We start from the raw sequence: 17196 nt of genomic DNA on the forward strand, positions 1-17196 counted from the left end.
TACTGAATTATTAACTTTTCCATATGCCTGTCAATTTTTAGAAAAAGACCAAGAACTTCTAAAATAACATGTCAGAATCTGTGATTCAGAGAGAGAACAAATGTATTCAGCTCTCAGAATAACCTAAGCTCTGACCCAATTGAGTCTTAAATGAGAAGCTTTCTAAGAATATGGTTGTTTCACAGTAACTTTCTATGAATTCTCTCAAACAAAATTTAACAAGGGCCACGACTTCCTAAGATATTCAAAATTTAACACTGCTCATCCTTTCATCCATTTTTTGGGGGAAAAATCAAGTTACAGATCCTTAAAAATTAAGCAAATAAGCAGAAACCTTCCTGTACAATCAGCATTTCGAGACACTTCCAGGAGGGTCGTGTCTTTCTATTGAGTTATATTTCAAGTAATTGCATTAGCAAAAAGGTGTTAGGAGATTAAACATAAAGTGTATTCCACAAAATCCCTTTGGGTCAAGGTATACTCCCCTAAACACACTAGACCAGTGTTCATTCATCTGTGGGATGGTGAAATTCCTCCCACTCTCCCTACCTCCAGAACCCTCACCTGTGGTTCTTGGAGGCACTAGACTCAGACGTGGGGCATCTGTTGTTCTGGCCCAGAGGGTGGGCACCATGAAGGCTATTGCTCTTGAGCCCCTTCCATCAAGGCAGCCACAAAGGAGGTCAGTTTTTATTCAGTTGGGTTTTCTGTTGTTTCTTAAAGGCCCACAGTTATAATATCAGAGGCCCGAGTGAGATGTTCGTTCCCTGGAAGAGTTAGCAAATGAGCTATGAATACCTTATTAATATTAGCTTACCAAATAATTAACAAAGGCAGGTGGAGTCAACACTCACATATAAATAAGTCACTTGGAGTACACTGTGATTGCTGAGAATGAAAATTTACTATATGGCTTACTCCAGTGAAAGTATATATATATATGAATGTAATTTCAGAGACCCTTTTTCTAAATCAACTGCAGAAAAGCTAACTCTCTTTTCTTCTACTTTTTACATCACAATTAAAAGGAGACCCCATTCCTTTGGTTCTGGAAGTATGTTACAAGAACAAGAGCAAGAGTCTGTTGGCTTTTCGCTTAGCACCTGTATTCCTTTTGTGTCTCTCAAGCTTGGCATGTGAGTAAGTCACTGAAGATTGAGTGTGTTATAGAAAGAAAAACCACACTTGAGTTTGAACCTTCAGCTTCAAGGTACAAAACAAATGTTGGCCTAAGAAAAAAAAATAGCAAGTTACTCAGTGTCCAAATGAATCTGCTGTTTTAGGGGGAAACACCTTGAAAGAGGTAAAGAGTAATTTCTTCACATGAGAACCACAGTACCCTGGCAAGGTATCTGAGCGAACCAGGCTGTGGTGGAATGTTTTCTCCTGAAGCGTTTCATCACACCACTCTGACTTCCTACAACGGCTGCCTGGACATGCTGACTCCAGTGAGTTCCAGGCATCAGTAGAGTCTGAAAATATAAGCAAAGGAAAACACTTCACAGATGTGGGTTATTTCAGAAAATCGAAGAGAAGGAGGGAGATTAGGGGTCCTAAGCAAAGCATTAATATTATGAGTCAGACATACCTGCAGTTCCCAGATGCTTTGCAGATTCATTTTGTGCCATGCAGCACACATCTTCCTGTTTTACTCTTGCAGATTCTCCTCTTGATCCTCTTCCCTCCCACTTGGAAATTTTACTTCTGCTGGATTTTAAAGCTTTGATTCTTTTTTTTTTTTTTTTTTTTTTTTTTTGAGACAGAGTCTCGCTCTGTCCCCCAGGCTGGCGTGCAGTGGTGTGATCTCTGCTCACTGTAAGCCATTCTCCTGCCTCAGCCTCTCCGAGTAGCTGGGACTACAGGCGCCCGCCACCACGCCCGGCTAATTTTTTTGTATTTTTAGTAGAGACGGGGTTTCACTGTGGTCTCGATCTCCTGATCTCGTGATCCGCCCGCCTCGGCCTCCCAAAGTGCTGGGATTACAAGCGTGAGCCACCGCGCCCGGCCAAAGCTTTGATTCTTTTTTTTTTTTGAGGTGGAGTCTCGCTCTGTTGTCAAGGCTAGAGTGTAGTGATGCGATCTCAGCTCACTACAACCTCCTCCTCCTGGGTTCAAGTGATTCTCCTGCCTCAGCCTCCCAAGTAGCTGTAGCTGGGATTACAGGGGCCCGCCACCATGCCCGGCTAATTTTTGTATTTTTAATGGAGATGGGGTTTCACCATGTTGGCCAGGCTGGTCTCGAACTCCTGACCTCAAGTGATCTGTCCACCTTGGCCCCCCAAAATGCTGGAATTACAGGTGTGAGCCACCATGCCTAGCCTAAAGCTTTGATTCTAAAGTAGGCTGCTCTGGCCTGGGCATATTGGCTTGATCACAATGGTTTCCTAGACATGGACTAAACAAACTAGTAAATAAGATATATCTGGTGTAAGCCACCTTTCAGCGAAGAGACTAATTGGGAGTGAATGGGTCCTACATTCTTTATATCAGAAATCTGCTTGGTTCAAATTTGCCAAATGGTTGGCTACCTGTTTATTATATGACCTCAGAAAGCCTACCATACATCTATAGTTAGGAGAAAGACAAAGAGTAAAAGAAAAGTAATCCAAGTGTCAGTTGCAGAGAATGGGTGTGGGGAGGAGGGTCTCTGCTTTACATCGTCATTCTGAAACTCAAGATCTTTCCTAATAATGCAGGACTCAGCACACTACAGCTCACAGGTCACATATAGACAGATTTTGGAAAAGAAGAAAGGTTTTGTACATTTTTAAAGGGAACAAGCTGAAGGTGAAAGAGGAGGAGGAGGAGGAGGAGGAGGAGGAGGAGGAGGGGGAGAAGAAACAGACTTTATACAGTCTACAAAGCTTAAAGTCTTTATTATCTGACCCTTTACAGGAAAAGTTTGCTGACTCCTCATATGACTCAGCAAATCTCTAGGGCTCCGAAGCACTTCACTGGGTCCCCCATAAGCAAACCTTGGAGCAGAAAAAAGCGCCTGAAGGATTTTGTGGGAGGTGTTAGAACCAGGCTTCCAGGAGGCATATACTTCTGGTAGATAGAACTCAATCACATCTACCTGCATGGGAAGACAGAAAATAGAGTCAAGCTCTCTGCCCAGGAGGGAAAGGGGTTTGGTTGGTGAAAATGCAGTTGTTACAGGGCACACAAGGTTAACTGCTAGGAGAATTAAATTGGCAGTTGTTGAGAGCTCAAGAAAGAGAGCCAGAGCAATTCAGACAAAGGTTATGGAGGTGGCTTCCCAGAAAAGGTCAAACGAAGATGGCCAATCAGCAAGAGGGTGGGAAATGCAGGTAAACGGAATGAGATAATCACAGCACAAGCATGGGAAATGTAAGGCTTGGCCAGGGAATAACATTTAACGAGGAAAAAGGTCCCACTGGGAAGTTCTGGGATATCATCTGCCTAGAAAGAAAGATTGGGTTCAGGTGGTAAAAGGCCTTGAGTGTGAGTTCACATACATGGATACCAACTTTAAAAAAATAATCTTTTCTGATTTTTATCTTATTTTATTTATTTTTTACGCTTTGGCAGCATTGTCTATGGATCTGGAAACTCTGCATGTTGGGTTTCTTCATAGGTGTCTCTGGATAAAGGCCACCCTCAGAAGATAGGGATACTTGCATCTCAATAAATGAAATAAAATTTTAAAACTTGACTCCTCTCTTTTTGAGGAAAGAAACTTATATAAATCATACATTTAAAGAAGTAGATGACAGCATTTATAATTGGTGTAAAGATAATAAAATGAATACTCAGGCTCCTACCAGCGGCATTAAGTAACCAAACACTGCCAGTATTTGACACCTTTGTGCCTTCCTTGGTCACATCTCCTTCTTCCCACCACTAAGAGCAATCCTGAAATTTATGGTACTTGTTCCTTGATTTTCTTTATCGCTTTACTACCTATTTATGGATTCCTGATAATATATTGTTTAATTTTACCTGCTTTGACCTTTGTATAGATGGTACTATATTATACATATTGTTCTGTGATGTGTTTTTGTCCGATGTTATGTTTGTTCGTTTTTTGAGACAGTCTCCCTCTGTCTCCCAGGCTGGAGTGCAGTGGCGTGATCTCGGCTCACTACAAGCTCTGTCTCCTGGGTTCAAGTGATTCTCCTGCCTCAGCCTCCCTAGTAGCTGGGACTACAGGCGCCGACCACCACGCCCAGCTAATTTTGTTTTTGTATTTTTAGTAGAGACGGGGTTTCACCGTGTTAGCCAGGAGGGTCTCAATCTCCTGACTTCGTGATCCGCCAGCCTCGGCCTCCCAAAGTGCTAGGATTACAGGCATGAGCCACCGCGCCCAGCCCCAGTGTTAGGTTTTTAAGATTCATCCACGTTACTGCTTGTAGCTAGCAGCTAATTCGTTTATATGGTATTCTGCTATATGTTAACCTACTCTTGATGGCCATGTCTCTTTCTTTTTAAGTTGGAAAAAATGTATCTCTTTCAAAAACATTAAAATAAATACAAAAAGTCAAAAACAAAACAAAACAAAAACAGGAAATAAGATACCTGTAAAGAATGCATTGCTTGTGTCTGCAGACTATTTAAAAGTCAAGGTATCTCTCCTTGGAACGTCCTGTTCTAATAGGAGTATAGAGCTTGGCTTATACGTTCCATTTGATTTGCTATGACATTTATCTGTACTCTTTCTTGGTGGTTTGTTTTTTCAGATTACAGTTCCTTGCATGTGATTGAAGGGTTCTAGCTGCTTTAGAGACCGCCCCGTCCCCTTGCCTTCACCCTGCCAGTTAAGAACATTCAGGGCACTTTTGTACTAACAGGTCTCAGATTTCCATTTCAGGACATTTGGGCATAGGCCTTCATCAGAGAGTTTCCTCACATATCTTGGGCTGTTGACAACATGACTTGCCTTCTGTAATCCAGTTATTCTGGACATAATGTAAGTGACAGTGATAATTCTATGTTACTTATCTTCCTTGTTAGGCTTTTGTTCTTGAATCTATTCGTGGCTCAATTTTGTAAATGAAGAAAGCCATTTTCTTTTCATGTCTTAAGCCTGGCTGAGAGAAGATTTCTCAGCTTCTGTTGACACTTCCATTCAACTGTCCACCTAAGAAAGCTTGGAGATCCTGATACAGCACCACAAAACATCAGTGCATGGTCCCAAGAGAAAACCTCAACTGTTCAAGCCTCACTCTTTAAGATAGTTTTCAAGAGTGTTAACAACTATCTCATTCCTTCTTACAGAAAAGAAGCAAGAAAATTTTTCCAAGAGTGGTAAAACATTTTACTTCTCAAACATTTCTCTAAGTTTCTTTTCCTTTTTGTTGTGTATTTCACAGGCAGTTTCCAATTCTGAATAATGAGCATACGTTTGCCACTTGAGAACAAACTGAGTTGCAAAAACTCCTTTTTAAGCTTCTCTGCTCAAAGCAATCAACTCTATAAATTATACATCTCTTACTTGATATGCATTTTCTAATAGGTAGTCTAAAGCCATCCCATCTGAATACTCATTTTCACATTAAAGGTGGAAAAAACCTAAAAGCCTTTTTTTTTTTTTTTTTTTTTGCCAAGAGGCAGATATTCTTCTTTTGAAAGCCTGTTTATTCCTGGTGGGAAGTTTTATTTCTATCTTCAGAAACATCATTTTAAATTTGCGTAATCAGTTCAGCAAACTGCTTCTTATAGTGATAAATAAATATCAAATTAAACTTGCAATTAAAATTTACTAAAAATATAGGTTGCTATAATTTTGTTGGTGATAAAAGTACAGAAGTAGAAATGATTAATGATGATTACTAATTATGCAGCTGTGTTCAGAGCACACAAGTCTATGGAGCTATAGCTTTTTAGCTAAATAACGATGTTATTCCAGGAAAAACCTTTGTATATAATATCTAAATGCAACTCATTTCCAGTCAGAACAAACACCCCCATCACCTCATAACGCTTAGCTTGACAAAGAGAACCAGAAAAATAGAATGCTAGAATAATCGTCTCATATCCTCTTTTGCTTATTGTTGTTTTTTTGTTGACTGTTAGAGTTTCTAAGAAAAAAATGCCATCAATGTGAGAAATTATCTGGTATTAATAATAGTGAAGACAGGAGTAGCTTGTTAAAATTCTGGCTTCTTTCTTTCCTAAATTTTGTATACCCTGTCTTGGCATTTCATATTAAAAATAACTTACTGGTGATGGGCATGGTGGCTCATGCCTGTAATCCCAGCACTTTGGGAGGCTGAGGTGGGAGGATCACAAGGTCAGCAGTACGAGACCGGCCTGGCCAACACGGTAAAACCGCATCTCTACTAAAAATACAAAAATTAGCCAGGCGTGGTGGCACGCACCTGTAATCCCAGCTACTCAGGAGGCTGAGGTAGGAGAATCACTTGAACACGGGAGGCAGAGGTTGCAGTGAGCTGAGACCCCACGATGGCACTCCAGTCTGGGACAGAGCGAGACTCTGTCTCAAAAAAATAAATAAATAAATAAAAGTAAAAATAACTTATTGGTAAGGCTAACAAAGTCACTAAAACATAAAATCACTAAATAATTTTGTTTGTTTGTTTGTTTTTGGTTTTGTTTTATTTTGTTTTAGAGATGGAGTCTTCTGTCACCCAGGCTGGAGTGCAGTGGAGCAATCGTAGCTCACTGTAGCCTCAAACTCCTGGACTTAAGTGATCCTCCTGCCTCAGCCTCTCCAGATGCAAGTCACTGCACCCAGCAGCTTACTAAATATTTGACTTGTAGACAGAAGACCTGGATTTGATCCTATCATCTATTACTTAAAATAAAAAAAACTACAAATTAGGTAGCCCTCAATTTTTTTAACCACATATTATTTTTGATTAGCACAAAAATCCCATTTTCCCTTCGCTCTTCTTCACTTGTGTAGAAAATCATTATTTTACAGATAAAACAACAGAGACCTGTAGAGGTTCTGTGATATTATAATATCTCAAACTCAGTTCTCTTATATTCCAGTCATGTGTTATTTTCAATATGCAATCAACAAACAAAACCAGGCTGGGCATGACGGCTCATGCCTATAATCCCAGCACTTTGGGAGGCTAAAGCAGAAGGATTGCTTGAGCCCAGGAGTTTGAGACTAGCCCAGGCAGCATAGCAAGACCCTGTCTCTAAAACTAAAACAAAAATAAACACATAAAAAGGAGACAGAGAAAGGCAGAGAGAAGGAGAGACAGAGAGAAAAAAAAAGGAGAAAGGGAAGAAAGAAGAAAGATAAAAGAGGGTGTTGTTGTGAATGTTAAGTATGGAATTCTGAGTAGAGAAGAAAATGATAAAGTAGTAGAAAGAATATGGAAATTTGGAAAAAGTTGTCCCCAAACCAGAATAGCTACTGAGACTACCGAATTGTAGCTGTAATTTAGTGGATAATTAACATGAAAAATGTTGGATTAGGGAGATGCATGCAATTTTCCTTCACAGAGGTGGCTTGGTGTGATGGAAAAGATAAAAAACAAACAAAAACTCATCTAGAAATTCAATGCTTCTGTTGGAATTTGGTTCCACCTCTGAAGTACAGGGTGACCTCGTCCGTATTGTGTAACTTATTTACTCTTCTTTCCTCATATGGGAAATGGTGATAGAGTATCCATCAACCTACCCACATCACAGGGTTATCTGAGGAGCTGATGATATCACTTTTGTATAAAAGCTCTTTGAAAGTTGTAAAGCACCAAAGTAACATGTAACATATGACCACAAGTAAACCACATACTGTTGCTTCACGTGGAAGTTGGAAAGTCAAACGCAAAAGTAAAATGGAGGAGATGGGTTACATCATTTTAAAGAAAAATGCGGCCGATCCCATTAACCACAGCCAGATTTTTAAGACCACCTTTGACATTTTTTGAGTGCTTAATCTTTTTTTTTTTTGAGATAGATTCTCACTCTGTCATCCAGGCTGGAGTGGAGTGGCGCCATCTCAGCTCACTGCAAGCTCCGCCTCCCGGGCTCATGCCATTCTCCTGCCTCAGCCTCCCAAGTAGCTGGGACTACAGGCGCCCGCCACCACGCCTGGCTAATTTTTTGTATTTTTAGTAGAGACAGGGTTTCACCATGTTAGCCAGGATGGTCTCGATCTCTTGACCTCGTGATCCGCCCGCCTCGGCCTCCCAAAGTACTGGGATTACAGGCATGAGCCACCATGCCCGGCCAGTGCTTAATCTTAAGCAACAGACCTTAAACAATTTTGTTTTAGTATCATGAACACAAGAATCTGTTTGTTTTTGTTTTGTTGTTGTTGTTGTTGTTTTTGACAAAGAGGTTTGAAGAGGCATTGGGGAAGGAAGCAAGATGCTCACAACGGAGGGGACCTCAGCCATTTGCCTCCTTATTTCAGAGCATTGTGAGATGACGGCAAGGAGGAGGGCTCACAAGGGGCTTGTGTCTGCCTCTCTGTCTGCCACTGAGTGATGCAAACTGCAGAGCTGGAGACACAGCAGTATCCCAGAGAACTGGCCTGATGGCTCCTCCTGGGCCATGCACCTCCTGTCAGAGCTGGCCAGTTAGCACTGGCAGACAACCTAGTTAGGACAAGGACATAGAATCAGAGTGGCTGACACAAGAGAGCCCCTCCCTGTGACAGCAACTCAAACTTCTGGGGCTCCAGAAAGGAAACAGATATTTGGAAACAGATATGACAAAAGGCCTTTCCCTTCAACTGCTCAGCATGTGAGACTGAATTTTGGAGGATTAAAAAAAATAAAATAAAAAGAACCATTGTTCATCTCCTCAGGGCTCAGCAAGTGTTTTATCACATTTTTATAAAATATAGTCTTCGCCCCAAAGCTTTGTTTGCATGAGGGTGTGTCCTATCCATGGGTGGAAAATTTCCATAACTTTTTTCCATTCTGTTCTGTTCCTCCCTCTTTTGTACAGTTTTTCAGGGTCTCTGTCCATTGTGTTTCTAACATGCACCAACCCTAAGGACCAATGTTATTTGCTATTTTAAAACTTGAAAGATCAAAATGGCAAGGGAAGAAGTCAGAATCCCTTTAGTGCCAATTACTTGCCAAATGTCTGTATGAAGAACCAACGTGACACCTTTCTTACTTAATTCATCCACCAGTGACATTTGTTAAATGATTATTCAGCCAATACTATATCAAAGAATACCATTTACTTTAAAAAATCCTTTAATTCAGCAAATCAGCTGATATGAGTGATTTTGTTCCTAAAAAGGTTGGTGTGTTTAAGTCTCTTTCCCACTTGCAGTCTTCCCTACTCCTGTGTCTGAGGCAGGTGTTGACAGTTGTTATTCTGTGGTAGGAATTTTTAGAAACAACAGCACTGTAGGGTGGACAAAGGGCTTCATCAGGAAATCATGCACTGATAAGCAAGGGTGGATTTGAAAATTACCTTCCCTTTAGTGTCACTTGTACTTTCTCTTCCTTTAGCTGCTCTCTGTTATGAATTCTGTCCCTGCAAAGCATGTCACATATTCCTTACATATACCCTCCTTTCTTGAACAGAGCAATGATCATACTATTTTCTGAGAGAAACTCATAGATTCGTGTATTATGAGACAAAAGTTGCCATCAGTCTTCTCTTAGATCGTTTACAGAAACAAAACAAAGAAACAAAAGAAAATTAGTGCTTTCTGCAGAGGAACAGGTACACACATTGGGATGCCCTGCACTTCCTGGACAATCAATTCTGGAAACGCTATGGTCACCTACAGCACCGCAATGAACTGCGTTCCAAGAAGCATGGCGAGCAAATGTTGAGATGTTTTTTTTGGTACAATGCAAAAGCATAAATTTTGCATCGAGCAGTCCAGACTGCTGTGCAAGCAGCTCTGCCACTTAGACCACATGATCCAGAAGAGCCAATGGTGCTTGAAATGCCAGTAACAGAAAGAAAGGCTGTTTAAAGCCTTTGCCAGGCTCCTATAGGTACAGCACAGACCAGACCCTTAGAATTTTGGAAGAAAGCCCTGCCATTCTTGATAGGTAATGATTCTTCTTTTATGAAATAGCTTTTATGTTATTACTGGGCCTTGGTAGAGACTGAATGTTTGACGACGGGCTACCAAGTTACCATATGACCTGAGCTGCCCATTACTAGTGTCGTCTGAGTTACCAGGCCATAAAGTTGCCTTCTTTCTCTCAACTTACACCTATGACCCTTGGAGAGCTTCCTATGACAAGCCGATAAAGGGATAAAAATCTTGGGCCTAGTTTGCAGAACTTCAAGCGATGCTCCTGGTCATTCATTTTGCTTCAAAGAATAAATGTCCGGAAGTACAAGTCAACATTAACTCATGGGCTATTTGGTTGTATGGTCAGACATTTGGAAAGAACATGATTGAGAAATTGGTGACAAGGAAATCTGGTGAAAAGCTAGGTTGATGGACGTCTTCAAATGGGCATAGTATGTAAAAATATCTGTGTTCCATGTGAATGCTCACCAAAGGGTAAACTCAACAGAGGAGGATTTTATTGATCAGGTGAATAGAATGAGCCATTCTGTGGACATTTGTCACCTTTCTTCCCAACCAACCCCTGTCATTACCCAACTGGAAAATGAAAAAAACAAAAACAAAAAAAAGGCAATGGTGGCAAAAAGTGGCAGTTACGTGTGGGCTCATCAACATGAACTTCTACTTACCAAGGCCTATCTAGCTATAGCCACCACTGAGTGGTGCCAAAACTGAGTGCCTAATCTGTTAACAGCAGAGATTGACAGTGAGCCCCTGACATGGCACCATTCCTAGCTACTAGGCTGATTACATTAGATCACTTCCCTCATGGCAGTGGCAGTGTTTGGCTCTTACTGGAATAGACACTTGTTGCGGATATGCATTTGACTTCCCTGCCCACATGCTCCTGCTAAAACCACTACAAAAACCATGTACAGAATAACTTATTCACTATCATGGTGTTTCACACAGCATCACTTTTGACCAACAAATTTGTGTCACAGCAAATGAGGTACAGCAATGGACTCATGCAACCCACGGATCTTACCGTGTTCCCCGTCACCCTGAAGCAGCTGGCTTGATAGAATGGTGGAATGTCCTTTTGGAGACTCATGTATGGTCTTTTAGGATGCAAAGTATGCTCTAGATCAGCATCCAACATATATTTCTGTTTCTTCCTTAGCCAGAACTCATGCGTATGGGGATCAAGGGGTGGAAATAGGACAGGATCTTCTCACTATTATCCCTAGCAATTCACTAACAAACTATTGCTTCCAGTCCCTGTGACATCAGGCTCGGGTGATAAAGAGGTCTTAGTTCCAAAAGGAGGAGTTCTTCTGCCAGGAGACATATGATGACTCGGTTGATCTGGAGTGCCACCTGACACTTTGATTCATGCCACTGAATCAACAGGCAAAGAAGACAGTGATTCAATCTAGGCTGTTTCTACACAAAGAGAATCAGGAGCATGTCTCGAAAGCTAAAATTCTAGGTTTCCTCTTAGTACTACCATATCCTGTGATTAAAGTGAATAGAAAATACATCGGTTCAACTTAGCAAGACTGCTAATGGCCTAGAACATTCAGGAACAAAGATCTGGTTTATACCACCAGGCAAAAACCCATGACCAGTTAAAGTACTTACTGAGAACAAAGGGAACATGAAATAGGATAGTGGAAGAATGTAGTTCTAAATACCAGCTGTGGTCACGTGACCAGTGACAGCTACAAGTACTGTAATAATTATGAATATTTCTTCTTTATTTTTATAGGACTATATGCAAACACACATATAAATATATGTATATATATTTATTTAACCAATTATTTTGTATTTGTCTTCTGTCTCATTCCCTCATCATCTAACATAAAATGTGTTAATACTACTTAACTTAATATCTCAATATATAAGTTGTAGGATATCAAAGGAGAAGTGAGAATCTGGTGTGAATCTGTTAAAAGAAAAGTGAATATCACCCAAAATCAAAAAAATGATGTTGGATTCTCTCTTATGGAAAAGTGTGTTTTGGTTGTTCTTGGGACAGACATATCATGTTAGAGGCAGGCACAACTTTGTTATTATCTGTAATTGGAAATTAAGTTTGAGTTAAGGAGATGAGTAGGAGGCCAAGTTGTCAAGGCATGGCTTTGTAAAGAGCGAACCCAACTAGACTGAACTGTGTTTCCCAGAATTCCCTTTTCTATGTGTTTCTGGTTAGGGTGGGTCACAGGAGAGATTCTCGGGCAAAATTTGGAGAGGGGAGTAAAGCAGCAGCCATTTGCTACCTTATATATGTCTCTTCGCTGCTGGATCACCTCTTGCATGAGACAGCAGCTGGGCCTGCAACTGTTCCACCTTCCCCTGGATGGATCCTCCTGAAGCTTCTCCAACTCCTGGGCCAGGTACACACCTGTACTGAGCTCTATAATGAAGGGCTCTGCCTCTGAAGGATGTTATACAACCAAGGTTAGAGGCATTCAGAACTGGTGCAAGTTTCAGTCTGTCCTTGTGAGCCCCCACTGTGTCTTGGGTTCTAGCCTGCTCTGGTTCTTCCCCACTTTATATCCATCTTCCTTTCCTGACAACTTGTCACTGGAATTCAAGCTCCAGCAATCGGATACGAAGACAACAGCTTTACAGACATGACTTAACCACACCACACTATTATGTAATGTCAAATCCCTGGAACTATATAAATATATATACATACATACACACAGGCATCCTAGTGTTTTTGCTTCTCTTATTGAAAACTTAATAATACAGTATTTTAGCTGAACGTTAAAATATTACATTCTTTGAGAAAAACAGCTTTTTGAGGTATAATTGACATACAATAAACAGCACATATTTAAGTTATACAGTGCGATAAGTTTCGACATATGCAGATCCCCAGTCAAGACAGTGAACAACACATTCACCACCCTCCAAAGTTTGCTTGCTCCCCTTTCTATTCCTCTGTCCTTTCCACTCCTTCCCCATCTCCCCAGACAACTACTGCTGTGCTTTTTCTTCCTCTAGATTAGTTTGCATTTTCTGGAGTTTTATATAAACAGAATCATACTGTATGTACTCTTTTTTTGGTCTGGCTTCTTTCACTCAGCATAATTATTTTGAGATTCCTCTATTCTGTTATGTGCTCATTCTAAAATAGTTTACAAGGTTAAATTCTTTTTTTTTTTTTTTTTTTTTTTTTTTGAGATGGAGTCTCACTCTGTCGCCTGGGCTGGAGTGCAATGGCCCAATCTCAGCTCACTGCAACCTCCACCTGCCTCAGCCTCCTGACTAGCTGGAATTACAGGAGCCCGCCACCACGCCTGGCTACTTTTTTGTATTTTTAGTAGAGACAGGGTTTCACTATGTTAGCCAGGCTGGTCTCGAACTCCTGACCTCGTGATCTGCCCACCTCAGCCTCCCAAAGTGCTGGGATTACAGGCGTGAGCCGCCACTCCCGGCCCAAGCTTAAATTATTAATAAACAACATTCTGGTTAAGTATAGATCCATCATACGCATTTAGATGCATTGTAACTGGGCATACTTCAGAGAAACCAAAATCCAGGCCATCAGAAATAATGCATTAGGAGTGTTTCCTTACATCAGGAAGGTCTAGAGATAGTGCCATTACATCAGCCTCACCATTAAGTGGTGGGGAAAAAAGCTTCTTTGGAAAGGGTTTCCAAAGGCTGGACTTTGCATAAAACAGAGATTTTGGTAAGTGGAGTAGGGCTGGACATCACCATCTCCAGAGGTTAGCCAGGAAACCTAGGGAAGGGATGGGATGCCATCCGCTGAATTTTGAGTGTGGCATCTTCTGAGGGAGTCATGGAATGACATCAGCCTGAATAACCATGAGTCATTCTTGTTCTTACCTTTCCTCAGCACCATCGGCATGTGAATTCAGCAGCGCCAGAGTTTCTCCTTTCATCCAGTTTTGTTCTAGCCCCATTTGCTCTCATATTGCCCCAGATGAACCAGGAGGGACAGACTGCTCCACAGGGTGCCTGAAAACCTCCAAATATGAGTCATGGAAAGCAACATCATGTAGCTGGCATTTGACTGAAAACAAGAGATCTGGATGTTAACCAAGAGCTGCCACTTAATTATAAGCTATGTGACTATGGATAAATCAAATTCTCTCTCTGAATCTCATTTCCTCAACTGTAAACTGAAGGAGTTGGACAAGGTGATCTTGAAAATATCTGCATTCTGTATAATTAAGAGTGGAATAATAGGCCAGGCACGGTGGCTCACGCCTGCAATCCCAGCATTTTGGCAGGCTGAGGCGGGTGCATCACCTGAGATCAAGAGTTCAAGACCAGCCTGGCCAACATGGTGAAACCCCGTCTCTACAAAAATACAAAAAAAATTAGCCAGGCATGGTGGCGTGCACCTGTAATTCTAGCTACTCGAGAGGCTGAGGTGGAAGAATCACTCGAACCTGGAAGGCGGAGGTGGCAGTGAGCTGAGATCGCACCATTGCACTCCAGCCTGGGTGACAGAGCAAGACTCCATCTCAACAACAACAACAAATTAGCTGGGCATGGTGGCACGTGCCTGTAATCCCAGCTACTCAGGAGGCTGAGGTGGGAGAATCACTTGAAACCAGGAGGCAGAGGTTGCAGTGAGCTGAGATAGTGCCATCGTACTCCAGCCTGAGCAACAAGAGTGAAACTCCATTTCAAAAAACAAACAAACAAAGAGTGGGATAATAAATGCCCAGAGGATTAACAGGTGTAGTCATGCCAAGCACCATGTGGATAGCCTGAATTAAATCCCTACTTGTAAATGTGCTAGGCAGCATGGCCATCCATTCATCCATCTGCTCACCCATCCATCCACCTGTCCGTCAATAAATATTCACTAAGCACTTCCATGTGCAGGACATTGTGGTCAATACTGGAGACAGGAAGATGAATATGGTCTAGCTCCCTTCTTCAAGGTGCTCACAGTTCATTGAGGGCAGAAACCTTTACACATAAGTAATGTGTGATAATTTTAAAATGTATATTTAGAACAGAGATGGTGTTTTGGTAATATCTTGATCCTCAGAACCTTGTACAAAATTCAAGTAAAATAATTGTTTTTTTCTGAATATCAGAATATATGGAACAAACAGCATTTTAGAAAATTCTACAGGGAGATATGGGAAAGAGGGATTTAAAATATTTCTTTAAACTAAAAATAGAACTACCATTTGACCCAGCAATCCCATTCTGGATATATACCCAAAGGAAAATAAATCATTCTACCAAAATACACCTGCACTTATATGTTTATTACAATGCTAGTCACAAGAGCAAAGACATGGGATCAACCTAGGTGTCCAATAATGGTGGACTGGTCAAAGAAAATGTGATACATATACACCATGGAATACTATGCAGCCATAAAAATAAATGGAATCATGTCCTTTGCAGAGATGTGGATGCAGCTGGAGGTCATTATCCTAAGTGAATTAGTGCAGAAGCAGAAAATCAAATATTGCATGTTCTCACTTATAAGTGGGAGCTAAATATTGAGTACGCATGGACATAAAGATGAAAACAATAGACACTGGGGACTCCAAAAGTAGGGGAAGTGGGGAGGAAGCGAAGCAAGAGTTTAAAAGCTACCTATTGAATACTGTGTTCACTATTTGGGTGATGGTTCGAATAGAAGCCCAAACCTCAGCATCACACAATACACCCATGTAACAAAGCTACACATGTACCCCCTCAATCTAAAAAAATTCTTTAAGTTCCTTTAGGAAAGTCATGACCCCCCTTTTCCCTGACATGTCTTACTGACAGTTATATATATTTCTATATGTATTCATTACTGCAGCAGACCTTTAGGAAGAGAAAGAAGAAAGAGAATAAAATTCAAATTCTACTCTCCATATAACTGAACAAGTAACCATCAATTTTCCTTCTCTGGAAAAGGCCACGAACTTTCCAGGAAAAGGAGATGCTATCTAGAATTAGCCAAATTTAATTAAGTTGATGTTATTAACTTACACTATTATGTATAAACGTGATGATTGTAAACTGGAAGTTCATCTTCATGAAGCAAATAAATATTTTTGACACGTCATCAACACTAAGATGTTTACATATTAGCATCTACATTCCCCATAGATAGTTTTAAATAATTAAATTTATTTTTTCAAAACACTACTTGATTTTTCTCTGTTTTGTTAGAATCAAATAACTGTTGGTTAAAAGAGAACAATAAACAGCTTATGCCAACAGAGAAACCCTGAACATCATTTCTAATTTTTGTTGTTAACTCGTACAGTTGAAGATATTATTAAGGAAACAGAAAATACATATTTTAATGATTAAACTTAAAATGTTTAACTATTCGGCATCCAGCAAACTGGGTGAAGTTTGCTCTTCTATCTGACTTCCAAGAAGCCAGCAAGCCAGGTCATGTGGCTGGCTGACCTCCCAGCACCACCTACCTCAACTCCATGAGATGCCATCAGATCCCACCCAAAGGAGCCAGTCGTCCCCAAGAAACAATGACCAATTCTTACAAGACACAACTGGAGCTCTGTTGCTGTGGCACAGGAAGGCTCGATAAGATCTCCCAGCCACAGCATTCCTTTGTGTCAGCAGACGCAAGTGGGATGTTCCTTCTGCAGCTCTTACCGAGCAAGAGGAAGCGGGCTTTGAAACACAATGTTCATTGAAATTGGCTTTCATCTGAGGAATCCCAGGGTGGCTCCTGCTTCATGATGTGCATTCTGTCTGCAGCTGAGCTCTCCTGATGCATTTCCGTTGTTTGTTCTGGGGGGAAGGCAGCACCTTTATGGGACTCACCCTTTTACTAGGTAAAGGGCATTGCATTGTGCTGGGCGAAGCATTATGTGTCAGGATGTCTCCAGTGAGTCTGGAGCCTAGAAGGAGCATCAAAAATAAAATAAAAAAAAATAAAGTCCTCCACCATCCTGGCTCACTGATGGAACAATTTAGGAGAAGAACACAAAGCCATCTAATGACCCCCGGGGAGCATTTGCTTGTTTGGTGACCTTAGGAGCAGGAAGTCATTTATCACTCTAGTTGCTACATTGGGCACAATGCCACAGGACACAAATGGGGGTACCGAACGTAAGTCTCAGTGTTGGCCCAATAGTACCTGTCCAGAAGCAGCCTGGGATCCATGATCCATTGCAGGGCAATTATGGCTCTTAAGAAAATGAAGAGAAGTAAGTAATCCACAGTGTCAAATCATGGGTGAGAAGTCTCTCCATCCCGTTGTCCTGGTTCTATAA

The 17196-nt window shown here is 41.1% G+C and overlaps 1 long non-coding RNA gene across 1 annotated transcript; it reads right to left on the bottom strand.

Moving 5' to 3' along the window:
• Nucleotides 1-2846: 2846 nt before the first annotated feature.
• LOC116476080 (uncharacterized) lies at nt 2847-16490 on the bottom strand. Its single transcript, XR_004250146.2, has 4 exons — nt 16384-16490; nt 8322-8543; nt 6342-6457; nt 2847-3076 (listed from the first exon to the last, which is right to left on the bottom strand). It is a non-coding gene; the product is annotated as an uncharacterized LOC116476080 (long non-coding RNA).
• Nucleotides 16491-17196: the final 706 nt, after the last annotated feature.

The sequence above is a fragment of the Hylobates moloch genome, unplaced genomic scaffold (assembly GCF_009828535.3).
Source record: "Hylobates moloch isolate HMO894 unplaced genomic scaffold, HMol_V3 SCAFFOLD_2, whole genome shotgun sequence".
Classification (NCBI taxonomy): domain Eukaryota; kingdom Metazoa; phylum Chordata; class Mammalia; order Primates; family Hylobatidae; genus Hylobates; species Hylobates moloch.